At 34.7% G+C, this 22,579-nt stretch overlaps 1 protein-coding gene across 1 annotated transcript in view; it reads right to left on the reverse strand.

Moving 5' to 3' along the window:
* The window catches only part of arhgap24 (Rho GTPase activating protein 24), a 224,546-nt gene that overhangs the window by 113,736 nt on the left and 88,231 nt on the right, over positions 1–22,579 (reverse strand). The window lies entirely within an intron of this gene.

Consider the following 22,579-nt stretch of genomic DNA (forward strand, 5'->3'; position numbering starts at 1 on the left):
GATGACACCTGTAATGAAAAGGACAGGGAATCTCGCCATTTTTATATTTATTGCAAAGTGTTTTCATGCCTAAATAAAATGACAGCGCAGAACAGACTAACATTTAAGAGCGAGGGGCGTCCTCTGGTGGTTCAAACGACTGGTTTTGTCAACGCAATCTCACAGCAATTCGTAACTTTTTGATTCAGTGGCTAATTCGTATAAATTCGTACGATCTAATTCGTACAATTTGCTCATCACCCAATGAAGGGAGGGGGTAGGGGTGGGGTTAGGTGCCACGCCTCCTTTTTAAAATCGTACATTTTCGGGGGAAAAAAGGGAGGGTTGACAGGTATGACCTGAACTGTAATGCCGTTATAGGTTTGTGCCCTAACCACAAGGCTAATGGCATTAATTGTTTATTCAAATTTGACCAATCACAAGAGCTCTATACCCACCTTCCCAGTAGGTCCTGTTCTGCTATTTTGGCTATAACGTACCTTGTAAAAAATGCTGGGTTCCACATAATTTTTCATGTGGTCCCAACACAAATCGATTAAGTTTACTTCGTATTCGTTCATTCATTTTTTTCTTCGGCTTATTTATCAGGGGTTGCCACAGTGGAATGAACCGCCAACTATTCCAGCATATGATTCACACCGTGGATGCCCTTCCAGCTGCAACCCAGTACTGGGAAACATCCATACACACTCATTCACACACATACACTTTGTTTATATAATTCACCTATAACGCATGTCTTTGGGCTGGGAGAAACCGGAGCACCTGGAGGAAACCCACATGAACACTGGGAGAACATGCAAACTCCACACAGAAATGCCAACTGACCTGGCTGGGACTCAAACCAGCTGTGAGGTGACAATGCTAACCACTGAGCCACCTCATTTTTATGCAGCCTATTTAAAAGAGTGGTCAGGCAGGCAGCGGTCAAAACAGAGGCAAATAGGAGCACACGAGAAATCCAAATCATAATTCAGCAAAATGTGTAACAATGTGAGGTGTATTAATAGTGTTTGCGTGACAGTGCCTGAATGATTGTCAGCTGTGGCAGGAGCGATGAGGACTTCTGGGAGTTGTAGTTCATATCAGTGGCAGAGGTGTAGTTCTCCAGCGATCTACAAATGCTAGATCGATGGTAACCGTAAGACTGAGAAATCTAAAATTACTTCGAAAGTTATCCAAATTAAGTTCTAAATAATGCATATTACCAATTAAAAAATAAGTTTTGAAAGGTTTACAGAAGAAAATTTACATGTCCTCTTGAAACATGGTCTTTATGTAATATTTGAATGATTTTTGGCACAGCATTCTATGAGACAACTTTGGCTTATACAATGTGTTGTTGGCTATTCCTACAAATATACCAGTGAAACAAATTTATTTATTTGCTTGCTTGGTTGTTTGTTTGTTTGCTATTTTATTATTTATTTGTTTGTTTGTTAATTAATGAGAGTTTTACAAATTTAACTAATGCAGTATATTTTTGGCTATTTCCACAAAAATACTTGTGTAACAAATGTATTTATTTATAACTAATTTATTAATTTTAGTTTTAACTAATGAATTTATGAATTTATTAATTTTAATAAATTTTAATTAATTAATTTATTTTATTGTTTCATTCATCATTTTCTTATTGGCTTAGTCCCTTTATTAATCTGGGGTCGTCACAGCAGAATGAAGCGCCAACCATTCCAGCAAGTTTTTACGCAGCGGATGCCCTTCCAGCCACAACCCATCTCTGGGAAACATCAACACACACACTCATACACTACGGACAATTTAGCCTACCCAATTTACCTGTACCGCATGTCTTTGGACTGTGGGGGAAACCGGAGCACCCGGAGGAAACCCACGCGAAGGCAGGGAGAACATGCAAACTCCACACAGAACTGCCAACTGAGCCGAGGTTCGAACCAGCGACACAGCGACCTTTTTGCTGTGAGGCGACAGCACTACCTACTGCGCCACTGCCTCACCATTTGTTTGTTTATTACTTATTTATTTATTTTCTTTATATGTTTTTATTATTATTTGTTTGTTTGTTTATTCATTTGTTAGTTAATTAATGAGTGTTTACAAATTTGACATATATAGTGTATTTTAGGTTATTTCCACAAATATACCCATTAAACTAATGTATTTATTTATTTAATTTAGTTTTTTGTTTATTTGTTATTTCATTATTTGTTTGTTTGTTTGTTTGTTTGTTTGTTAAATAAAAATTCCACAACAAATTAATTATTTGATTGATTGAATAATGAAGTTATTATAATTGATGTGTTTGTGTGCATGTTAGTTAATTATTAATGAGAATTAACAAACGTATAGAAACTTGCCCTGATTTGTAAGGGGACTAAGCCGAAATAAAATAAAATAAAATAATAAAATAAAATAAAATTAAATTAAATTAAATTAAATTAAATTAAATTAAATTAAATTAAATTAAAACAACACATGAAGTTTTTCACCATATGATTCGACTGTTATAATTGGCTGAAGTCAAACATACATTCCTATAGCTGTTTATGCTTTCTCAGCACTTTGTAAACATTGATTTTTTTAGCCTCTCAACAGTTAGACACAGCAAAAGATTCAGGGCAACACATTACAAATATATATTTTTTTAGTAAATAAGATGTGAACTGCTTAAAAAGAGGCATTTGGGTATAAAATCTGCTGTTGCTTTACTCAAGTTTTTACTTGCATTAAGAAAATGAATCATAAATCATCTTCTGAGAACAACCTGACAATACCATAACATTTTAACGCATGAAATGAAGCTCTTATATCCAACACAAAAGCACAAAGTTGTTATTGGAGCCGGCAGAACAGCACAAAAATGAGATCCCCTCCAGCGTGTTCTGAAAGGACTGTTTGTTTGCGGCGAGGCTGTTTGAGTAGTTGTTTTCTGTTCGAGAGTGTCCTATTCATATGGATGGCATCATTATCTGCCTCTCCAGATGGAGCGAGTGCATGGTGACGTCGCTGTGATGCTTGTGCATGTGGACCTCTTGCTGAAACATGTGCAGAGGATGTGGAATTAGAGTCGTGCTTGCTTGCGGTTTTCCCCTGTAGGCAAACATTCTTCTTTCTTTGGGGATATTTGGAGGGTGTATGTACACACGCAACAGGGCGTTAAATCAGTTGGAGGATTATAAATCAAGTCTGGGATAGACTTTAATTATAGGTTGGGTTTTTAACACTGATTGGATGAAACATATTTCATTTTTCAATTGTAGAGATATCTAATACAGCTTTGGGCTGGAAAAATTGGCGGTTCATTCCACTGTGGTGAATTTTAAGTTTGGCCCAGGAGCTTTTTATATTTTTGTTAATGCAAGTACACAATGGCAGAATTTCTCTCCGCCACTTTTCTAAGTACCAGCACAATTTTACATGTCTTTTGTTATATTTACAAAACAAGAAAGCCTGTGATGCAATTCACAGAAGTATTTGATGAGTTTCATTGTTAAAAGGTTAAAAAAAATTAGTGTTTACAAGTACTGAGAAAGCCTCCAGAGCTATAGTTTATGTGTGTTTGAGTTCGACCTATCATAATGAATGAATTGTCTGACCAATCAGAGCACAGTAAGTTCTTGAATAGGTGGGTTTATAGAGGCTGATCCTCAAATGAACCATTTCAGACACTGAGAGAAAAGAGCTGCATAGTAAATGATGAGAAAATTCAAATGTTGTTTTTACTATTATTATTAATATTTTGATACGTAGATTGATGTAAAGCTCCAAAACAAAATGAAGCACTCTTAAAATAGTGTTAATGTGGCCAAAATCAATATCCCACATTTCCAAATAAAAAATGTGAATTTTTGATAGCTTGCCTTTGTGCAATTACAGTATGATTTATGATTTTCACTTTTTACTAATCAATTTTATTTTATTTTTATTAATTTAAGTACACAATGGCAGAATTTCTCTCCGCCACTTCTAAGTACCAGTACAATTTTACATGTCTTTTCTTATATTTACAAAACAATAATGCTTCTGATGCATATCCCAGAAGCATTTGTTGTGTTTAATTGGAAAAAGGCAAAAAAAAAAAAAAATCACTTCGTTTACAAATGTTGAGAAAGCATCGTGAGCTAGGCTAATGTTGTTTGAGTTCAACCAATCATGTCGGATGAATCATCTGATCAATCTGAGGACAGTAAGCTCTTCAAAAGGTTCGGGTTTAGAGAGACTGATCCTTGAATGAACCATTTCAGTCACTGATATTGCAATGTATGTGATGCGTAGGCCCACATGTAATCTGCCAGCGCAGAAATCCGGAGATTTCCGCAGATTTTTAGCCAAATCATTGAGTCTATGCATTTACTTGTGTAAATTTATATTTTTTCAGTTTTTAAATTAATTTCACTAATATTATTGTGATATAACAGGGCTCCAAATTAACTTTTTTGCTTGGTAGCACCGGTGCTCCCAACTTTTAATATTTACGACCTCATATTATATTTGGGAGCATTTGTGCGACTGCATATAATAGTTGTAGTGTGACCTGTTTAGAATTTTTTTTTCTAAAAACATGCTGAAACAGTCTTATTGGTTCAGCCTTCTGACCTCTCGCCTGCTACTTCGACTACGTTTCTGGAGTACCTGGATATATCTGTTTGCCGTGTTGACTATTGCTTGCCTGACCTCCTCATTAAACCTGCATTTGTATCCGAACTCTGTTGTCAGTATCACAATCCCCTGGTTACATTAATAAAGTAATATTTTCTGTCTTTTAGTAGATGTATTATATGAGAGACTTGATTTGTTTACCAAATAAGTGGATCTAATTGGATTTGCATTGTAAAAATTAAATAAACATTAAAAAGGTATCATTTTTATTTCACATATTTAGTTATGATACTCCTAAATTTATTCCACATAAATCTGCAGATTTTTTAAAAATACATTATTTGTATAAATAGCAAAAATAAATAAATAAATAAATAAATAAGTAAATAATTAAAAATCGCAGATTCTGTCTGGCTCTATATGAGAAAATTCAAGTTTATTTATTTATTTATTTATTTATTTATTTATTTATTTGTTTATTTGGTTATTTATTTATTTATTTATTTATTTATTTGGATATTTATTTATGTTTATTTATTTATTTGTTTGTTTATTTAATTATTTATTTGTTTTTTTTTTTGTTTTCACTTGGATAAATATGAAGCTTCCTAACAAAACTTGAGACCTCTAAAACAGTAGTAATGTAGCCCAAGCCTATATCACATCTGTACACAAGGTTTCAAATGAAAGGAACAGTATACCAAAAAATGGTAATTCTGTCATAATTGGTTTACCTTTATGCCAATCCAGATTTGTATCTTCATTTTAGTGCTAAATGTAAATTTGTGATAACCTGAGACATTTATTTGCAATTACAGTAAGACTTCTGCTTTCAGAAAATGCAAGTATAAATCTGACTAAGCAATGGCAGAAATTCTGTCTGCCACTTTTAAAGGTACCAGCACACATTGTTTTTAACCACTAGATTACAACATCACATGTCATCTGCTGTATTTACAAAACAGAAGGATTGCGATGTGTTTCTTAGAAGCATTTGCTGTGTCTAGCTGGAAAAGGCACAAAAAACCCTGCCACAGTAAACATAAAGAAACTCTCTAGAAATTTCAACCCACATACTGTAGAGTCAGTCTGGCTGTCTTGTCACAGAGTCCCAGAAAACAATCAAGATCCTGTTTTATCTGATGAAAACAAGATGCAGAATATAGTATCATTTGCTGAAAAATACAGCAAGATAAAGAAGATAATATTATGTTTACATTATCTAAATTCATGCTGCATTTAATGTATTCAAATGATTACTGTCAAGCAAGTAAATACAGTATGAGATTTACTTGAATCTATAGATATCAGTTAACAGTAAGTTTCCAAATAGACAATGTGTAGATATTACAATGTTTAGATATTAGTACTTTAAAACATCAGTGTATAACACTATAAGTTAATGATATACAGTTTACCCCTTTTTTTTTTTTTTTTTTTTTTTTACAGTTTTACGGTCTCTACTGTATTTTAATGGTAAAATTCTGCCAAACACAGCAGCCAGTTTTTTTTTTTTTTTTGCGTAAATTTTAGAAATATATTTTATAATAATATAAGTGTAAATGTAGTCAACATATTAAAAAAAATCTAATAAATTCAACCAGGATTATTACATTGCCACAGTCAGGTGTATAGCATTATAAATAAAAATGGTAAAATTCTGCAAATGAAAGCTTAAATTTTTTTTAGTCAGTTTTACAGATTACAGGTGTATAACACTATAAATGTATGAAATAAAGTAGCTTACTGTATTTTTAATTTATTTTTAATGGTAAAATGTATAGTCATCATTTAAAAAATAAAATAAAAATAAAAAATGCAACCAGGATCACAACACTGACAAGATCAACTTGGAAACTGATACACTGTGCAAAACCAAGATCAAGTCATTTCTCTCCTGCATGTTTAATTATAGGACTCACTGCTTCCCAAGTCATTTTTTGGTGTGTAGAGTAGCATTGAGAAGAGACATTGAGTAAAGGTCAGCTTGTTTCACGGCCAGAAAGAGCTCCTTCAAGCAATCTTCAGCGCACCACACACACAGACACAGACACACACCTGGACACAGGCCAGTCCACACATTCTGGACAATAGACATCTTTGTTCAGTCTTCTTCCATACCACAGCCCTCTCGCCCGTCCTCTTCTTGTAGGACAGATTTAGCGTTCAGGAATTTGTTTGTCTGATGTTCATGCCGGTTCTCTTTGGGCTCCTTCATAGCTTTGGCCCTTATAGTTCTTCTACTTTCCATCTGTCTGGAGTGGAGGAGAATGTCAAAAAGAGCATCCCATGTACTCCATGAAACATTCTCCAGGACAGCTGTGAAATTTCCAGAAGGTCATCCTTTTTTCTCATCAAACAATGCTTGTGAAAATATCAAAGCTGAAATATCATTCTCATCATTTCTGCATACTTGACTGAGTCGCAAAAATGAAGTGTTCGATTGTTTACAAGACTGTAAACATGTTTCAGGCATTTGAACAGAATAGGGTCTCACGGCGTCCACAATTGCATAACTCCCTACTATGTACTATGTGAGAAACAGTATGTGAGCCCAGTAGTACCTGTAAATGTGGCTCTGGTTGTTTTTTTCCCATGCCATCTGTAAAATACAAATTACACTGATATTTTACAGTGGCAGAACAGATCAAGTATGAGCTGTCTTGGCTATGCCAGTTTAGAGGGCATTTAAAGGGTGCCTGAAGATGCTGTGATTAAAAGACATAAATATGTTTTCTTCAAACAAAAGCAAAACCTTAGTAGATGATAGTAAAATAAATTATTTAAATAACAAAAGTTATCTAAATAATAACAATAATAATAATAATTTTTATTTTTCTGTGTGGAGTTTGCATGTTCTCCCTGCCTTCGCGTGGGTTTCCTCCGGGTGCTCTGGTTTTCCCCACAGTCCGAAGACATGCAGTACAGGTGAATAGGGTAGGCTAAATTGTCCGTAGTGTATGAGTGTGTGTGTGGATGTGTGTGTGGATGTTTCCCAGAGATGGGTTGTGGCTGGAAGGGCATCCGCTGCGTAAAAACTTGCTGGATAAGTTGGCGGTTCATTCTGCTGTGGCGACCCCGGATTAATAAAGGGACTAAGCCAGCAAGAAAATGAATGAATGAATAAATTAAATTAAAAATAAAATAAATATTACAAATTTGTATTTATTTAAACATTCAAATTTATAAAAACAAGAAACATACAGATATAGTTTTAAAAAATTTTAACTGTCAGGGCAAGTTTTAAATGTAAGTAAAACTGTTAAAATTTTAGGGCATGTCATTACTAGGCCCACGCATAATCTTTGCGCACAGAAATCCTTAGATTTTTGCAGATTTTTAGCCTATATCGTTGAGTCTATTTATTTATTTATTTGTGTAAATGTGTGTAAATTCATACTTCATACATAATTCATACAGTTTTTAATTAATTTCTGCAATATTATTGACTAATATGGAAATGTTTGTTTGATTTATTTACAATACAGTTTGTAAAGTAATATTTTCTGTCTTTTAGTAAATATATTTTATGACAGACTTGCTTTGTTTATCAAATAAGTGGATCTAATTGGACATGCATTGTAAATATTAAATAAAAGTTATTATTTTTATATCATATGTTAAGTTTTTAGTTACGATAATCCCAAAATAATTCCGCATAAATCCAAAGATTTTTTTTACAAAATTCTAAGCAGAAGTAGCAAAAAATGTCCGCAGATTCTGTCTGGCCCTAGTTATTACTGAGGATATGAATGATGATAATGATATGCACAGTGAATGTCGAAAGTTATATGCTCAAGCAAATATTCTGGTGAGAAAATTTTATTTTTTACAGAGCAGGTTAATTTAATCCTTTTTAGAATTTATAGTAGTTCTTTATACACAGCTCCTCTCTGGTATAATTTTTAAAAAGAGAGTACCCATAGACTGCAGGTTACATAAAATGATTGTAATGTTGTTAATAAATCCTGGGCTTATGGATGTGCGTTATCAGTCACCTTTGATGAAATATTGGCATAACTGTATGAATGTACAGTTGAAGTCAGAATTATTAGCCCTACTTTTGATTTTTTTTTTCTTTTTTAGATATTTCCCAAATGATGTTTAACAGAGCAAGGACATTTTCACAGTATGTCTGATAGTATTTTTTCTTCTGGAGAAAGTCTTATTTGTTTTTTGTTTTTCGGCAAGAATAAAAGCAGTTTTTAAGTTTTAAAAACGACATTTTTAGGTTAAAATTATTAGCCTCTTTAAGCTATATTTCTTTCTGATAGTCTACAGAACAAACCATCATTATACAATAACTTTCCTAATTACCCTAACTTGCCTAGTTAACCTCAGTAACCTAGTTAAGCCTTTAAATGTCACTTTAAGCTGTATAAAAGTGTTTTGAAAAATATCTAGTAAAATATTATTTACTGTCATCATGGCAAAGATAAAATAAATCAGTTATTAGAAATGAGTTATTAAAACTATTATGATTAGAAATGTGTTGAAGAAAATCTTCTCTCCGTTAAACAGAAATTGGGGAAAAATAAACAGGGGGATAAAAATTCTGACTTTAATTGTATATAAATGTATTTTGCGTAGTTCATATTGTTTTGTCGGTCTTTTGTACTGTTTTACCTAATGTCTAAAATGACAAAGAATCAAAATAAGTAAAAAATATAATATTAATTAAATAATACTGCATGTTAAAAACAGCTTCTAAAGGACTTTGTGTGTTAACTGAGCTGCAGATGAAGGTCAAAGGAAAATCTGTCACAACATGCTCTTTTTCCTGACCCTGCAAAATAAATCGAAAATTCACTGCATGATGCCTGCTTACAGTATGACAGATGAACAAAGAAAAGATGGCACACATCCAGAGGGGACAAAAACATCTGAAAAACTGCAAAAAAATAAATAAAAATGTGTAGGTGCATTTATAGCCATAGAACCGGCCCTTTTAAAAAGGATTTTATAAACAGCCTAAAGAAATAGTTATAAAGTTCAAGGATGTTTCTAAATGAGTATAAAAAATGACATTAAAGCATCTCTGAATACACAGACTCAAGTTTATCACTGCATGAAAGATCATTTTCAAAAAACCCATAATAAGGGCTCTTTAACTTTCAAATAGGTAATTATTCAATATTAGCTGGAATAACACTGACTTTCTATCACAACAAATAAAAACATTTGTTATTTTGCTCTAACACTCTAAAAAAGAAAATATTTTATTAGAATTTAAAAACTGTAATTACACATTTGTTGACTAAAATATAAAAGCAGTTCTATTCATTAATATGTTTTGCCTATGCTTATTAGTGTAAGAATTAAATACATTCATGATATAATTTCCATCATTCAATATCTCTTCCCAAACATTCTCCACTAGCTCGAAAACAACAGGAAAATGTCAGCTCTGTCCCGTTCCCTCAGTCTGCGGGCTGCCCTTTCACCTCAGCTACGATTATATATGTACAGCCTGTGGCGACGTGCTTATGGCGATTATATTTCTTAAAGCACGCAAGATATGCAAGGAGGGGTCCGAGTGGCATAGATAATTACACAGAAGACGTACATCTATAGCACTCTCTCTCACCTGCCCACACCAGAGGCTTAAATTACTGCAGGAGGGGGATAATGGATTAACAAAAAAAAAAAAACAAGCTGAAAGTGTAAAAAAAAACACAATAAAGTATATAACACATCCTTAAAAGGTGCAGTATGTAAGTTTGACACTCAGTGGTTTAAATATGCATTGCATGCCGGGTTCAAACACATGCAAGTGCAGGTTCCCAGATTGGCGACACCAACTGGAGCCAGTCTGACTATCAAGCCTAAAGGCTGATTTAAGTCGTGTTTTAAATAAAAGCAACAACAGGCGATAAAAGAAATATCTTTCATATCAAAAGAAGTTATTGTCCTATAGCCAACACCTGGAATTTAATATTAGAAACGGCTTCTATTTTTTGCAACTAAACAACAGAAAACTGACACTGATCACCTCAGTCACACCTCATGTGACTTATTCAGTGTTAAATGCTGACAATGTGAGTTTGAATGCCATTTTACATCACATTTATTGAAATATACTGAAAGCAGCGGCAGATAATTCACCTCAGATCTTGACAATAAACCATTTGAAATTGAACTTTAGAACTGTGACTCAAAACTAACACACTTATCAGTGATTCAGCATGCACATTTGATAATGTCAAAGAGGTTTAATATGTATTAATTAGATTATAAGCCTTACCATTTCGTTGGAGTGCAGTAAGTGCACTATTATGTGCTTCTGAATGGCTGTATTTAAATTTCTGTCACGTTTCATCTGGTGCAAACAGTCAAGTTACTTATTACTGCGAATCTCATCACGTAGTGTGTTGTTATGACCAATCTAGGCTCATTCGGAAAATGTAGCCCCGTGGACGATTCTGGAGACTGTGAAATATGCCTGGGAGGTATGTATTTTTGCAGTTTTTGTTTTCGCGAATCCGCGAGAGGCCCATGTGCGCTTTTTCTCATCTCAAATGCCTCTCGCAAGTGTCGTCCGCTCCTGTGCTGTTCTCGCGTTAACCCACAAGAGGCCGCTGTCGAACAACCGTCTGTCCGACTGGCTGAATGATTGACTGAGCGAACGGCCAATCGGCTGACCCACCCTCCTCCTTCCCTAAACTAACCAATTTTACCAATTGACCCGCCACCCACCCGCCTACTTCTCTAAACCAAACCAACAATTTACAAAAGCCGTCCAGAAAAAGAACTGCCCTCGTCTGATCTTTGCCACATTCTCACCCTGTTACAAACTTGTTCACTTTATTTTTTGGATTCTGTTTTTGTTGTACCTGATTTCTGAAACCACTCTTCCCCAGAAAGTTTCGAACCCGGATCGTCATCTGGTCAACTCCTCTCTGCATCTCAAGTCGCCAACGTACACGACAAGCTAACTGAACAAACTGGTTGCAGCAAGAAAGTCCTCCACACAGAGGTAAGTGCTCAGTCGGTAAGCGCCAAAAGGAACAGCGTCACACCGCCCCGAAGTGTTCGCTTTAAAAATTAAATGCAGCCATACGTACCTTCGATTACATAAATCGCAGTCTCCAGAAACGGCCGCAAGACTGTGTTTTCAAAATGAGTTACAATGTAACCTGCTCACCTAATGTTTACATTTGTAATATTTAGATTATTTGCTAATAAGAAAACACCTCATGTGGAACTCTGAATCTATGGGCTCTATTTTGACGGTCCATGCACAAAGCACAAAGCGCAGGGCGCAAAGGATTTCAGGGCGTGTCAGAATGCATTTTCAATAATTAAAGGACGCGAAAATCCACTTTGCACATGGTCTAAAAGGGTTGAGTTTATTTTCTTAATGAGTTATAGGTGTGTTTTGAGAATAAACCAATTAGAGTCTCATCTCCCATTCCCTTTAAGAGCCAGCTGTGTCGCGCCATAAGTGCATTCGCTATTTACAGGACGTAAAGTAAGTCTAAGTGGAAAAAACTGAGCATTTCACAAGCAAACAGTTAACAGTTTTTTTCACAGAAAACAGTTAAACAGAGCATCTACCACACAAGAATGAGAGATAATGGATCTACTTTCACTTTCGCTCTTGGATAGGGACATCAATTAGCCTATAAATAATTAATTTTGTTTGTTAAGCGCAAATATTTGTTTCAAAACTTTCTAAATTCAGTTCTAATTTCCAGCAAACGAATAAATGAACAATAATAACCAAGTTTGTTCAAAAACATAAGTTATATGCTAAAACACATGGTGTGCCCCATATTGTCTAAAACCTGCAGGTGGGCAAATCTAAGGTTGTTTTTAATAAAACAAATATAAATATGGATATAATAAGTAATACTGCTGATAATAGTAACATTATACAAAAGCAAATTGTTATGAATGAACTGAAAAAGCCTCCCGAAATGAAGAAGTCAAAAAACAGTGTTTTTTTATATTTATGTAGGCTAGAAAATAATATGTTTTGTAATATTTTAATCCTTTATATTTATATCTTATATCTATATATATTCTTATTATATCCTATATATAGGCCTATCCTTAATATTTTCATTTTTTCATATGTAAAGATTTTTGTGTATTGCTTTACATCTTGTGTGTGGGCTATTAAGCAGTGTGTAAGCGAGGCGCAACTCTGCGATGGAGTTTAGACCGGGTTTGTTTTGGTCTAATGAAAAATCTTTTAGTTTCTCAAAATAGCAACGCGCCAGCAGTGTGCCTCAGAACGCCTTCCTTTTTATACCAGAACGCCTATGGACGCACATATGAGCGCAAATGCATTTGCTATTTAAAGAGCATGGCGCAACGCCTCAAAACGACTCTTGCTCCAAGCTGAAACTAGCAAACAAGTCTTGTGCCGCGCCTTGCGCCTCATTGTACCGGGTGTATGATAGAGCCCTATGTGTCATTTGGAGTCTGCTACTGTCCACCAGAGGTCGCATTTCAGTTGCGGACGCATACTTTGAGAGCCTTCCTGACTGAATGATTAAAATACGCTGTTTTCCACAAAGGCAACAGGGAGTGCTAAAATATAATTGGCTAAACTAGCATTGTGCAGGTTAAAGGGACAAAAACAAAGACAGATGTTTCAATGTATTTTTTACATATATACATAATATGCTTATCTATGTAAGCTGTTCAGTCTATACAAGTTATATATAAGCCTATATGAGTTGTTTTTGACAACCAAAACAACAATGACACATTACAGAACTCTCAGTGCATTTCATTTGGAAGGGATCCCTAAACCCTTCAAAGAAGTTAGGGCGTAGGGATGGAATGGAACGTACTGTAATCATTCATTCATTCATTCATTTTCCTTCAGCTTAATCCCTTATTTATCAGGGGTTGCCACAGCGGAATAAACCGCCAACTATTCCAGCATATGTTTTACGCAGCGGATGCCCTTCAAGCTGCAACCGAGTACTGGGAAACACCCATACATTCACACACAAACTCATACACTATGGGCAATTTAGTTAACCCAATTCACCTATAGCGTATTTCTATGGACTGTGGGGGAAATCAGTGCACACAGAGGAAACCCACGCCAACATGAGGAGAACATGCAAACTCCACACAGAAATGCCAACTGGCCCAGCCGGGACTCAAACTAGCGACCGTCTTACTGTGAGGTGACATTATTGCAAACCACTGAGCCAATCTTTGACACCATAACATCATGTGGGCCAAAGTGTCTATCAGTAGTACACTTTGAAATCCTTCAATTCGAAGGGCCCTTCCAAATGGCCAGTTTTGAGCTCTTCATTTTGGAATTACACTTTAATATGGCAGCCATGATAGTTTGTTTTGGTTCGAAGTGCATTTCAGATGGTGAAATATATCCCAATTGGAACACACAATTTGTCTGCGCAGATGTACTTTATTCTGTTTTGTTTTGTTTTGTTGTTGTTTTTTTAATTCGTTATTATTTTTGTTTTGTTTTGTTTTCACTTATCTGGATTAACACAGATTATTTTGATAACATTGTGCCATGTAAAGAAATTTTCAAAAGCTTTGCATTTTTGTGATATAAGAAATGAAAGAAGTGAAATTAAATCACTTTACAAACACTTACAATAAAAAAGTACCTGTATTTGAACTTTTGCTACTGTTTGGAATCTGATGCACACAAGCATTAGTCTAACAGGGCTTGTTTGTTATTCGCTACATTAGGACCATCCTGGCAGGGAGTCGAAGCTAAATGTGAAATAAATTGCGATGCAAATTACCAACGATCAAGTCAAAGAATAGCATCTGAACAGTTGGCGGTAAACGAGAGGACATGACTCGTTCTCCACTGCGAAGACACACAGACAGCAGCAATAGCGTGAATAAACAGCCCGGCAGAGCAGCCACGACCTTCAGACAAAAGCCCCCGGATTCCTCCCAGTCACCCTCGGACCCCCGACGAGAGCCGTCCAATTAAAACACTGATTAACTGCTGCTGTTATTCTACTCGGGTTCATGCCATCCCAGAGCCAGCCAGAGTCAAGCCCCTTGTGGAAAAATAATAATAATGTTAATTAATCATACTAATTTTAACAAATATTATTTTGTTAAATAATGCTAAAATAGGTCTACTTGAAATATGTTCAATTTAGAAGAAAGAGAAAAAGAAAGAAACCAGAGTTAAGACAGAAGAACCAAACAACAAAAAACAAATGAACAAAGAGTCAAATCACAATGTAAATGAATAAAAAAAATAAAGGAATGGACAAACAAAGATCAAATGAGTCTATGAAAGTGTATAAAAAAACTTAATTAGCATACAGTGGAAATAATAAACAGAAGATTAAAAAGAACAAACAAACAAATGAAACACGTCAAGTGAATGAATAAACAAACAAATGAACAATCAATTGACGCAATAGAGGACTGAATGAATGAATGAACTAGCAAGCAAACAAATAAACAAGTGAAACGTCAAATGAACAAACAAATGAATAAATGAACAATTTAACTACAATACAAAACAGAACAAACTTACAAAGCAGATGAATGAATGAATGAATAAATGAATGAATGAACTAGCAAGCAAAACAAATAAACAAGTGAAACATCAAATGAACAAACAAATGAATAAATGAACAATTAAATGACTCAATACAGAACTAAACAGAAAAAGAGGAATGAATAAATGAATGGCTCAATAAAGGAGTGAATAAACTAGCAAACACACAAACTAACCAACAAAGCAAATGAACAGCCGAATGAATGAATGAATAAATGAATGAATGAATTAACGAACTAGCAAGCAAACAAATAAGTAAAAAATAAAATGAACAGAGAATGAATAATTGACTGAATGAATGAATTAATACAGGAGTGTACAAACCAGCAAATGAATGAATGAATGAATGAATAAATGAATGAATGAATGGATTAAGCACATACTAGCAAACAAACAAACAAAACAAAACAAATAAAAAGTCAAATGAATGACTGAACAAGTAAATGACTCAATACAAAACTGAATAAACAGTAAAATAAATGAATGAATGAATGAATGAATGAATGATTGATTGAATGAATGAATGAATGAATAAATCAGTAAAGGAGTGTACAAACTAGCAAACAAACAAATAAACTGACAACCAAAATAAATTGACAGTCAAATGAATGAATGAATGACTCAGTGAACAAGCAGTTAAATGAATGAATGAATGACTGAATGAATGAATGAACAAACGAACAAGCAAACAGCCAAATGAACAAATAAATAAATGAACAATTTAATGAATCAATAGAGAATTGAACAAACTAACATACACAACAAGTGTACAGATGCCAAAATGAATTACTGAATAAATGATTGAATGAACGATCATATGACTCAACAGAGGACTGAACAAACAAGTCAATGAGTGAACAAACAAGTGAATGTCATATCTGCTCTATTAAACATTGTAGTGTTAACTTGCATGCTGTGGGGTTGTTTTTGTTATTGTTAAAGGTAAATCCTATTCATAAATAATCAATCTTTGTTTCCTGTTTGATTCATGAGGCTGTTATGGTTGTATAGTAATGACCAATAGTCCTGTGGCTGCAGCAGGTATAGCTTTTTGACCCTGACTTTGACATTCATCCTCAGAATGAGATTACAGCCCTCGTAAATCTCGACGGTTCACAACCTCCATGTTTTAAACTGCACAAAGCTTTCTAAAAGTCACCGGGTCCTGCCAGCGCATGTGGAACCGGGGAATGGTTTTGTGCTGTAATTAAGTCATTCTAGAGGTGAGAATTACAGTTCGCCGCAGGAGATTCGACAATCATTTTATTACACTCTTATTTATGGAGGTCAGACAGAAAGAGAAACAGAAACAATTATAGAGTTGAAGGAGCAAAGTAACAAATGAACGAACAAACTGAACAAGCAAAGAAACAAAAAACGGACCAAACAAAAAAATAAATAAATAAAGATATTAACAAATGAAACAAAGAGGTACCAGCAGATAAACTAAGAACAAGCAAAAAGCAATGAACAAACAGATGGATAAACAAAAAAAAATGGAACTAATGAGAGAACAAGAAATTAACAGAGTTAATAATACTGAACAAATGAAAACAAACAGATGAACAAACCGACAAACAGACAAATCACTGCACAAAATAATAAATGAATTCGCAAACAATCAAATGAGCCAATAGAACAAACAATTGAAAAGAAGACAAGCAACCGAATGAGAATAAACAAAATAACTATGAAAATAATAGCAACTTGATGCTTTTGATGGATCAAATGAGCCAATAAAGCAAACAAGAATAGGAACTAATCAGAAAATCTGTAGAGGACTAAGTGAATAAATAACTAGACAAGCAAATAAAGAGCAGACGTTATTAAGTTATTAAAAAGCAAAGACTGTTGAGAAAGACAAAAAGAAATGAATAAACAAGTAAACAATTGAACAAATAGTCAAATCCAAGAATAAACAAACAATTGAACAAGGAAACAAAAAGTGGAAAAGAGAACAAAAGCAAACTAAGCCGAAAAGAAAATAAATAAATGAATTAACAAGCAATCAAATGTATAAACGGGGGGCTGAACACATGACAAAACAAGGAAATAAACAAACAAATGGAAACATTTCTAAACAAACAGACACATAAACAATCAAATGAGCCAAAACACTAAATAAAAGTTTAGAAAATAAAGCAAAAAAAAAAAAACAACAACAATAGGAATTAATCTATGGAGCTATAAGTGATCTGAAAAAGCAACATAAAAAAGCAAGAGCAAGAACAAAAATAAAACAGCAATGAATATACAAATGAACAAGTGATCACTTGAATGAACAAAAAAATGAGTCAATAGGACAATGCAGGACTGAACTAACTACAGCAAATAAGTGAACAAAAGAACAAACAGTTAAAAGGTTGAAAAACAAGGAAACAAGCAAGAATGAAAGGGGAAAAAAGACGACCAACAAAAGAATGATTAAAACAGTAGTGAAAAAAGTAATGACCCAAAGAAAGGGAAAAAACGAACAAAGCAAAAAAGTGAAAAGAAAAAAACGAAGGTACAAAACAAAAATTGTTTAAAATGTTTAAAACTAAAAAAAACAACTGAACGAAGAAGTGAAAGGAAGAACAAAACAAAACAAAAAAACAAAACAAGAGAAAGAAACAAAATGAAATGAAATGAAAACAAAACAAAAAGAAAAGAAAATTGAAAAAAAAATTAAACAAAAACAAAAATTGTTTAAAATGTTCATTCATCCATTTTCTTTTCGGCTTAGTCCCTTTATTAAGCAGAGGTCGCCACAGCGGAATGAACCGCCATGTTTAAAATGTTTAAAAACTAAAAAAAAAAATTTAAAAACAGAACAAAGAAGTGAAAGGAAAAACCAAAAAACAACAGAATGAAATAAAACAAAAATTGTTTAAAATGTTTAAAACTAAAAAAAACTACTAAACAAAGAAGTGAAAGGAAAAACCAAAAGAAGAGAATGAAATGAAAAAAAAACAGTGAAACAAAATAAAAGAAAAACTAAACAACATTAAATGAAAACAAAATAAAAAAATTTGTTATAAAATGTTTAAAACAAAAAAACCAACTAAACAAAGTAAGGAAGAACGAAACAAAACAAGATAAAACAAAACAAAATGAAAAAACACATATTGTTTAAAATGTTTAAAACCAAAAAAACTAACTGAACAAAGTGAAAGAAAGAACCAAAAGAAAAGAATGAAACAAAACAAAAAAACAAACAAAGTGAAACAAAACAAAACAAAAAAATGTTTAAAACTTAAAACACAACTGAAGAAAGAAGTGAAAGAAAGACCCTAAAAGAACAGAACAAAATGTAACAAAACAAAAACTAAATTAAACACAAAATAAAACTTATTTAAAAATGTTTGAAACTAACAAAACAAACCTGAACAAAGAAGTGAAAGGAAAAAACAAAAGTACAAAACAAAACAAAACAAAACTTGTTTAAAATCTGTTATTTAAAACAATAACAAATAAGCAAAGTAAATAATAATAAAGCTAAAAAAAGACAAGAAGAGGGTGGGGGGTGAACAACGAAGGAAAGAAAGAAACCGAAAAGAAGAAACAAAAGATCAGCATGTGAGATTTTCTCAGTCTCGGCTGATGATTCTGCAGGTGTTCTGAAAGCCCCCTGATTCACTTCCCCATCTGCAGGTCTCTGCCCTCTTCAACTCTTATTGACTCATAAACTCACATAAGCTCACTTGTTCCTGACCTTCATGAGAAAATCACAGGACACTAGATACAAACTCAGAGAGATTATCTGCACTTCTGTTTCAACTATCACACAGACAGACTCGCTATTGCACAAGCTGACTTTCTTCTCAGTTCCTCATTATTAGCTTGATTCATTGGACGTCTGTGAGTTATAAATAAATGAGAAGTTGATAAATAACGGATCAGTGAGTAAACAGTTGTCCGGATGGGGAGATGATTGAGGATTATGAGGCGAGAGCTGATTTCTGTGTGCTTTTGGAGTTAAGAAACAAGGCTTGTCAGTTTAGTGTTTGTTTAATTTTGCTTTTCCAGACAAATCTGCTGGAGGTTTGTCATGCTGGGGTACAATCATCATGCATTGCCAAACCAGGTCTGATATTTCAATCCGGTGTTCGCTGGGCCGGCGAGGTAATTATTCACATTATTATGACGGGAGATTTATCTGCGTGATAGAGAAACGTATTACAGGCTGCAGCAACAGATGGAGCAAATTTCAACCTCACATATTAAAACTTTCAGAAGAAAAAAGGTTTTAATTAAAATCCAATTTTGGCTTCACGACTCTATTTTCTCTCGCTGATCTGAAATCCAAAGTAACAGGTCTGTAAAATTGGAAAGGGATCCTAAAATTGCATTGTGGGAACTTTCAGAATGAACATTTCGACCTGTCTGCTGGATAAACTCATTTGTTGTAATAAGCATTAGTGTATTGGTCAAAAATTAATCCAAGAATGTGTGTTGAATCTGTATGTGAGTGTCAAACTGATGGGATGTGGATTTATGCAGCATATTTAAAAATCGATGATCATAAAAATATTATAGTAACACTGTAACACCAATTTCATTCTTTCATTTATTTTCTTATCGGCTTAGTCCTTTTTATTAATTAGGGGTCGCCACAGTGGAATGAACCGCCAACTTATCCAGCATATGTTTTATGCAGGGGAAACGAAACTAAAGCACCCAAAGGAAACCCACACCAACATAGGTAGAACATGCAAACTCCACACAGAAATGCCAACTGACCCAGAAGGGGCTCGAACCAGGGACTTTCTTATCTGTGCTACCCACTGCTCCACAGTGCTGTCCCATAAAACCAATTTATTTATTAATAATATTATTTTTTTTACAGTAGAGAAGCCCCATGGGGCCAACTTTATTAGTATTTTTGTCTTGATTTTGTGTATTCAACGAAAAAATAGCAACATATGGCCTTTACTTAACTCTGTTTGCTTTTACTTTTTAACTCATTTTTTATTAGTTACATTAGATTAGATCTCAAAGATTTTGGGAGTTCCCCTGCGAAGTCTCGCATACTATTACAAATAGTATATTGGTCAACGTCTAAGGACAATAAGATGTTCCACAAATCGTTATAAATTTACTTTTGTGCCTGAAGCAAATAGGTTATGTAATAAATTTAGTTAATCAATGGACTCTTGTTTGTTTTTGTTTGTTTTTTTGCACTTGTTGTTAAGTGTTGATATTTGCTGTGTTGTGTCATTCTTGTTATACTGTATGTGAAGCACCACCATGTCGGAATGAATTGCCCCAAGGGAATTAATAAAGTTTTAAACCAAACTAAAACTAAACTAATAAAAGCATGAACAAGTTTCTCCAAGTCCTCACTGAAAATAAAGCATCTAATTCTTGCAATGTTTTTTAGATGAGAGTATGCTGATTATCAACTGCTTTTACATGACTACTGAAACCTCAGAAGCCTTTAGTGTTGTAAACAAAATAGCAAGGATTATTGTAAGACAGAAAGAAAGAAAGAAAGAAAGAAAGAAAGAAAGAAAGAAAGAAAGAAAGAAAGAAAGAAAACACTAAAAGGAATCAATAAACGAAAGAAAGACAGAAAAATATATTTCAGAAAAATAGTTTTAAGTATGGGGGAGACACAGTGGTGCAGTAGGTATTGCTGTCGCCTCACAGCAAGAAGAATGCTGGTTCAAGCCTCGGCTGGGTCAGTTGCCATTATGTTCTCCCCGTGTTCGATTGGGTTTCCTCCGGGTGCTCTAGTTTACCCCATGTGCAATGACATGTACTGTAGGTGAATTGGGTAAGCTAAATTGTCCGTAGTGCCTTTTGTGTGTATGTTCTGGTCCTCCAGGTTGGGGGTTGACCGTTGGGCTAACAACTCACCTCATAAAAGTTGCTACGAAACACCAATATAGTGTGTCTAAATATAAACTTTGTTATAAAAGGCCCTAGGAGTATTTAGTATCTTTTACTTCATAGAAAAAAGTTTGCTTGTTGTTATTACCCATAATTAATATCTTCCCGTTAAACAAACAAATATCCAGCTCTGAGAAAAGAGTTTAATCAACATTACATGATTAAAAAGGCCAAATGAATAAAGACGACAAGAGAACCGAATTGAAATTCAGTCCGTGCTATCCTACCCGGCACACTCACATCAGTATTTATGAAAGACTGAAGGAAATTAAATGCACTTTTCACAGCCTTCTTTTATGACCTGAGCCTTACAACATTACCCCCAAAAAGTATTTTTTCAAGGACAAGTGATTTCATGGCCATGCAGCATAAAAAAACTCGGCTTAAAATATTCCAAATACTGCTGAGATGAACAATGGAATAAAGATGATAAAATGCTACTGTATGGAAAAGTGCACGTAAGCATGGAATCACTCCTAAACGCCTTCGTGTGAAGACTGACGCGCTGAACAACGGCTCTGCTTTTTCACAGTCCGCTGGCGGGACAGTTGGAGTCCTGCTGCGTTTCCAAAGAGCTGAAAATGTGCTATAAATCTCTGTTTCTGCTTTTTTCTGGCACGGTGCACACACTCGCACAGCTACACAGGACTTTTACGCACAGGCCAAAGAACTCTAAAACCTCAAGCTGTTTTGTAGGCATTGCCATTAGGTAGGGGTGATATCTTGTCATTTGAGATATACTGCTAAGACTCCTAGCTAAGATAGGAATTAGATTTGTTGAACTGGCCTGTTGTTAAGCTCCGCCTCCTTTAGTTAGAGGGGTTGCTCATACTTAAAGATGACCCGGTGCAACTGATGCTCAACTACCATTGGCTCATCTGCTTTTGAGGGGAGGGGCTTACTAACTGGTCAATTAGTCTTCCTGCGATGATAATAAAACTGGACCATATATAAATCTCATTTTACAATATTTGCAAATTACAAATACAACAGACACATTCTTATTTGGATTAACATATATAAAACATGTCACATATGTCATATATAAAACATATGTCACATTTAGTCCCTTATTTATCAGGGGTCGCCACAGTGGAATGAACTGCCTACATTTTCATCAACCATTCATTTATTATCCTAGTTTCTATTTCAGGGAAGAGGAAACCCATGCCAACATGGAAAGAACATGCAAACTCCACACAGAAACATCAACTGGCCCAGCCGCAACTCGAACCAGTGACCTTCTGTGACTGAGCCACCGTGCCACCCTAAATATATACATATGTTCAAATATATTAGCTATTATTTTATATACAGTATGTGTTCATATAAATCAGGGGTCTCAAACTCGTGGCCCGCGGGCCATTTGCGGCCCTCAGTGCAATATTTTGTGGCCCGCGCCGACCGCTGTACACTGACAGAATCAGCGGAGCGGAGAGAGAGAGCGTCACCACGCACCCCGTCCCTTTGTTAGACGCTGTGCCCGCTGGGAAGTGTTAGGAGGGAACTCGCGCCGGTCAGAACCAAGGTAAGCTGTTCCCGCCCCTGCCTGCCACTTAGCTACCTATCTGCAGCCTGCCACCTACCTAGCTACAC

The sequence above is a fragment of the Danio rerio genome, chromosome 21 (assembly GCF_049306965.1).
Source record: "Danio rerio strain Tuebingen ecotype United States chromosome 21, GRCz12tu, whole genome shotgun sequence".
Lineage (NCBI taxonomy): Eukaryota > Metazoa > Chordata > Actinopteri > Cypriniformes > Danionidae > Danio > Danio rerio.